The sequence below is a fragment of the Peromyscus maniculatus genome, chromosome 20, assembly GCF_049852395.1.
Source record: "Peromyscus maniculatus bairdii isolate BWxNUB_F1_BW_parent chromosome 20, HU_Pman_BW_mat_3.1, whole genome shotgun sequence".
NCBI lineage: Eukaryota > Metazoa > Chordata > Mammalia > Rodentia > Cricetidae > Peromyscus > Peromyscus maniculatus.
The window spans coordinates 64,627,308-64,633,307 of record NC_134871.1 but is presented as its reverse complement, the minus strand read 5'-3'; positions in this window follow the sequence as shown (position 1 = coordinate 64,633,307).

Genomic DNA, 6,000 nt, shown 5'->3' with positions numbered 1-6,000 from the left:
ATCCTTTCTCGGGGCTGCACTTGGTTCTGTGTCTGGATGCTCATGATCCAGCCTGCCCATTTCAGTTTATTCCTAGTTATTATTTTTGTTTGTTTTTCTTTTGCCACAATGACACAGTCTCATAATTAAAAAAAAATACAAACATAGGAGCTTAGAAAACAAAGGCAATCTCAGCAGAGGCTGGTGTCTGCTGCTTGGCCATTCTGTGTGCTGATTAATACTTGCTCCACTGTAAATGCTTTGTGTGTGTGGCGGGGCGGTGCATGATAAAAAGATCTTCACATTTGGTGATGACTTACTTATTGTTACTTCAGATTCTTTTATGACTGGTATTAGCCAGCTAGGGCATTTGTTCGTACCTGGAAATTTCTATATGTTCTGATCTTTTGTTAGATAAATAAAGCAAACCATTGACCAACAGGAGATCTCTCTCCCTCCCCCTCCCCCTCTATCTTTCTGCCTCTCTGCTGTGCTGGAGATTGAAGGTGGAGTCTTAAGCATGCTAGGCTGATGGCAGAGGGGCCCTGACCTACCAACTCATATAGTTCCTGTGTGTTCAGTGGTCCTGCTTTTCTTCGTACCAGATGCTCCACTTTCAACTTACAGTGAACTGATGTTGGTCCTGCTCAACCTGTGATGGGATTGGATAGAACACAGGCTATGATGAGAAAAATTGAATTGTGTGATCACATCATGTGATCATGTGGTGATATTTTATTTATGCTCTATCAAATGAAACTTATTTGAGGATCAGAGGACAGAGCCAGCCACTAGATTAGACATAGAGGCCAGACAGTGGTGGCATGCACGCTTTTAGTCCTATCACTCAGGAGGCAGAGATCTGTCTAGATCTCTGTGAGTTCAAGGCCACAATGGGAACAGAGCCAGGCATGTGGCACACACCTTTTATCCCAGCACTTGATATCTCATGTCTTTGCTTGGGAAGGTCACATGACTTTAATCCCAGGAAGTGCTGGCAGGAAGCAGAAAGGTATATAAGGTGTGAGGACTAGAAACTACAGGCCTTTTAGTAGCAGTTCAACTGAGACCCTCAGGGGTGAGGACTCAGAGGCTTTCAGTCTGAGGAAACGAGATCAGCTGAGGAGTTGGTGAGGTGAGGCTGGCTGTGGCTTTCTCTGCTTCTCTGTACTTTCAGCTTTCACCCCAATATCTGGCTCTGGGTTTTTTATTAATAAGACTGTTTAGCAATTTGTGTTACAGTAAGGTGCCCATCCCAACCGGAAACTAGTATGATGGCAACTTTTAAAGCAATTGTGGTTTAAAACACAAAAAGATTCTGCATTGCAGACAGTATGGCCTTGCACACACAACCTGAGTCTATGCTGTAACCAGCCACCAGGGCAGGATACCTATTCTAATTAACTTCTTTCCTCACCACTAAGATGCCCAGCATCTTTAGGTCCTGCTGGTTTTATGCCTTAATCATTAAAGGGCAAAGTTTCTTTCCCTGCAATGTGGACCTGTTTTAAATCTACTTCTGTTTTAAGATTAACTCTACTTAAACATGGCAACCTTTCTCACTGACTGGGATATTGTTTAGAACAGTATTTCTCTTTGTGAAATGGTGCCTGTTAGTCATCCTGCTGTGTATGTGTGTGTGTGTGTGTGTGTGTGTGTGTGTGTGTGTGTGTGTGTGTATCCACAGGTGTGATAGGAAGCACAAGGACACCCTAACTTGAAGGAGATTCCAATGTGCTTCTGACCATTGAACGCTTTAGTGTTACTGTTTACTTCCCCCATCCTACCCTTTGGGATTCCTCTCCACACTAATACTTCTGGTATGGTTACCACCTCTAGATAATCTCCCCCATGATCAGTAGTGACATGAAGAACATTCAGAGAGTGGTGATTTCTTTAGACAATCCTATGACTAAGGGAAGAAGGTTATTCTTGTGCAACACTGTAAATGTTTATTTTTCAGCTCCATGAAAATGCTTGTGGTTTCTGGTACCTCCTCATGATTAAGGAAAGAAGGTGTCTGGCAGAGTAAGAGCTGTACACATGAAGACGATGTACTGTTGAAATGTGCCATGGTTTCCACTGCCCGCTGTGGTGGCTACAACTGTTTTGGTGGAGACAGTTGCAGCCTGCTCTCTGGAGCATCTACTCAGTGTCTCTACACTGGTGAATTAAACAGATACAAGAAGGATGATAACTCTTGCATGTAGACATTTTTAAGAGTGGCATTTATTCTACATTTCATTTCTTTATTCTTTTGCTTGGGTATGCATGGTCAGTTTCCCAGGCTTCCACTTGGTTCTCACTCCAATAGTGGAAGGCACAATGTGACAGTTACTTTACCTGTCAAATATGTCAGTTTCAACTGTACATTCAGAGGTGAAAGAAAGGACCACAGGGCTTGTCCTTGGGGCCAGTGAATTTACTAAGTCAGACTTCAACCAGGACTCCATTTATAACTTAGCCCTTGAATATTCTCCAATCTATCAAGAAGCCGTTAAGAAACCTGGAGTCACTAGGCAGTGGTGGCACGTGCCTTTAATCCTAGCACTCAGGAGGCAGAGGCAGGCAGATCTCATTGAGAGTTCGAAGCCAGACTGATCTACAGAGCTAGTTCCAGGACAGCCAGGGCTACACAGAAAAATCCTATCTCAAAACACAAAACAAAAACAACAAAGATACCAAGAGTCCCTAACTGAATCACCATTGATTCAGACTGTATTTAATAGTTTTCAAAATATCTCAGAATTCTCTGTCTCTGTCTCTGTCTCTCTCTGTCTCTCTGTCTCAGTCTGTCTCTCTTTACTGCATACTACCTCAACAAATGGCCACTGGCCTGTTTAGGAGTGAGACTAGGACAACTATTACTATGATATGCCCTTTCCAGATAGTTCCTTCTGGGAGCCCAATTTTCTCTCTTGTCAATAGACTCTATTTTTCAGGACAGCCCAAGGTCTAGAAACCACACAAGGGAGACCTAAGATCTGTAAGAATGTCTTGAACCCGAGCCCTCTGAATCTACTACCTAGTTGAGCTATAACTACTAGCTTCTTATTTATTTTGCTTCTAAATATGTATCTATTTATTTTCCAGGTTCAAGCCCACTTGGAGTCATGCTATCTTTGCCAGAAGTGGAATAACAGTAGTGACGTTCTGGACTTGGTTGTTTAAACAGTGTGATGCAGCACCAGTTATTTGGGAGTTGTATCATCTTATTGCTCTAGGTCAGCCTTGTACATCCTTTCCCACCATGGACTTTAGCCTTCCGAGAACTATCATTGTAGTCACTACCTCGGTCATGGTAGTTGTAATTAGAATTAGTGTTAGGTTGGCTGTGTGCCTGCCTGCTTTGAAGTGATGCTGTGACCCCTCTTGCCTCTGTCCTTGGCTAAGGGGTATTTTCTGGGCATTGCTGTGGAGTTCAGTCATCCTGTGGCTCCTCTGACCTTGTGCCATAGCTCAGGAACAGGGAATGTGCTGCTTCAAAAAACCTGTGCTCCTGATCAAGGAGACTGTCTGCAGCAGAGACTCACCCAGAAGCAGCTGACAGTGGAGCACTGTCCAACGACTATATCCCCTGCAGATGAGCACCTGCTGTGCATGAGGGATCTGGGTAGGGGGTCTCCACTTCGACCACCAGTCTTGAAGAGGCTTTGTGTTGATGCTGTTGTGATTTTACAAGAGCTATTTGTAGAAACTGGTATTACATAAACACTGTGGGTAGAATGGCTACGTTTGTACATTGTGTACAGAAGCCCACAGAGATCTGCCTTCTTATTTTGCCTCCAGGCTTAGGATAACTTTCTGAGTAATACTGCATTTTGTTACATGAGTTGAACTCTTTGAAATTAATCAGTAGCCCTTATAAAGAAATGAGTTACAACAGACTCTTTGGGGGAATCTTTAGCTGGATGGTCCAGCTGCCTACCTGCTTCCCAGATACCTTCAGGAAGCACAGGAAAACCAGAATGCCAGTTAAAATGAAGCCAGTATGGTGTGCCATCCTCAGGCATGCATGTGGTAATTGTGTTCAGCTCTGTGCAGGGAACCTAAAATGTTAAAGTCAAGACTAAATTATATTAATGGTTTTATTGTACTGATTGAGTTTTGATGCTAATACATTGTTAGACAGATTTTTAAAATATGATATATAGAATGTGGGGACCCTACCCATTTGTTTGTGTGAGGACCCCTTCACTCCCCCCCCCCAGGGTACTCTTGAGGAGGGAGAAGTGAGAAATATTTAGATAGAAGGATAGAGGGGAGAGAATCAGAAACACAGGACAGCCTTGGAAGGGCCTGGCTCACCCACCGGCCCCTCCTGTCTCTATTCTAAAGGGCTATTTATAGGAATGCCAAGGGGTAGAGCAAAAGACCTCCCCCTAGCTCAGCCAAGTGTAGACCCTCTCCAATCACCTAGTAACCATGCACATGATCAAGCAATCCTCTAATTCAGCCCTGCTGGGTGAAGCAAGCTCAGATCTCACTAGGAAACCTTTGTGAGCCTCCATGAGAATGAACTCATTTCCTACTTAAAAGTTGTTAGTGTTTTTCCATTATCCTAAGAAGTACAAAATCTGCAACACATTCAGTGAGGACTAAGCACAATCTGATGCTAGCCCCAGTCCCAGCCCCACACACCCCAGGTCAGCACCTTAAGAGAGGCACAGACATAGAGCAGGGAGTCTCACAGAACTATAAAGAATTACATCCACCATCACTCAACTGTATGTTTAAGAAAGTCGAACCCACAATGGTCTGGCTATGGAATATCCTCAAAGGTCCTGATGTTAAATGCCTGCTCCCCACTGTGGCACTAATGGGAGGTGAAGCCTTCCTTAAGAGATGGGATCTAGAGCTGGGCAGTGGTGGCAGAGGCAGGTAGATCTCTCTGAGTTCGAGGCCAGCCTGGTCTACAGAATGAATCCCAGGACAGACAGGACTAACTACTTCACAGAGAAACTCTTGAAAACCAAAACAAAACAAAAAAGAGATGGGGTCTAGTGGAAGGTCTGTAGATCATTGAGGGCATGCCCTTGAAGGAGCTTGTGGGACCCGAGCCTCTCCTCCTCACCTTTGCCTTCTTGCCTTGAGATGAGAGAGCATTTTAGCTCTACCAAATGCTTTATGTTTCTCATTATCATCTAGTAATGCTTTCAGAAGCCCAGAGGTCTGGGCAGCCAGGGGTTGGGTTGGAATCTCCCAAATGTTGAACCTTATTGTTAGGTATTTGATAGCTGCAGAAAGCTACCTAAGGCACTACTTCTTCTATTCTCCTTTCAGAGATAACCTGCTGCAAAAGCGAATGCAGCTTTTGCTGCCTTAGGGATTTTCTGGCATACTTTCAGTCTCACCTGGGGGTTCTGGTATGCTTAGGTGTAACTGAGGAGCCCCACTGTCAGCACTGAGGTCCGTCTGCACAAACTGGCTTCTCTTGCTCGAGGGTGAGAGACACCGTGTTCCCTTTCCCCATATGCTATGCTTAGTGGGAAGGACTTGAACCGAGCCTAGGTTCTCTTGCTACTCTATTTCTGTTGCTCCCCTGACTGACCCCAGTACCATCTGATGGACAGTCAAAGGACTGATCTGTCACAAAATGCAAGCCACTCGGTACCCAGACACCAAGTTCTTGGTTGTCCATGTAGCATCCTTGGCTCTCTCCCAGGGGACACTTCCTGCTTAAAACTGGACATCTCTCTCTGGCTAGGACAATGCTTCTGCAGTGTCAGCTACTATACCTTCCGCTTTACTGGGTCTCTTGGGTAAAGAGCACTTCCTTCTCACGCAGACACTGCACGGCTCTCTCAAATTGATGTACACTGCAGGAAAATCAGTACCTTGTCCCTGGCTCCTGTGGTCGCCAATGTTCAGATTTATATTCTGGTTTTGAGGTTTGCACTGTGATGTATCTAAGCCCTTAGATTCAAAACAGTAAAAATCCATCTCAGCTCTGCCCACTATCATGGGAGGGGACAGCAGGAAGCAGGGCCAGGGATGAAGTTGAACAGGAAAACTTCTAAT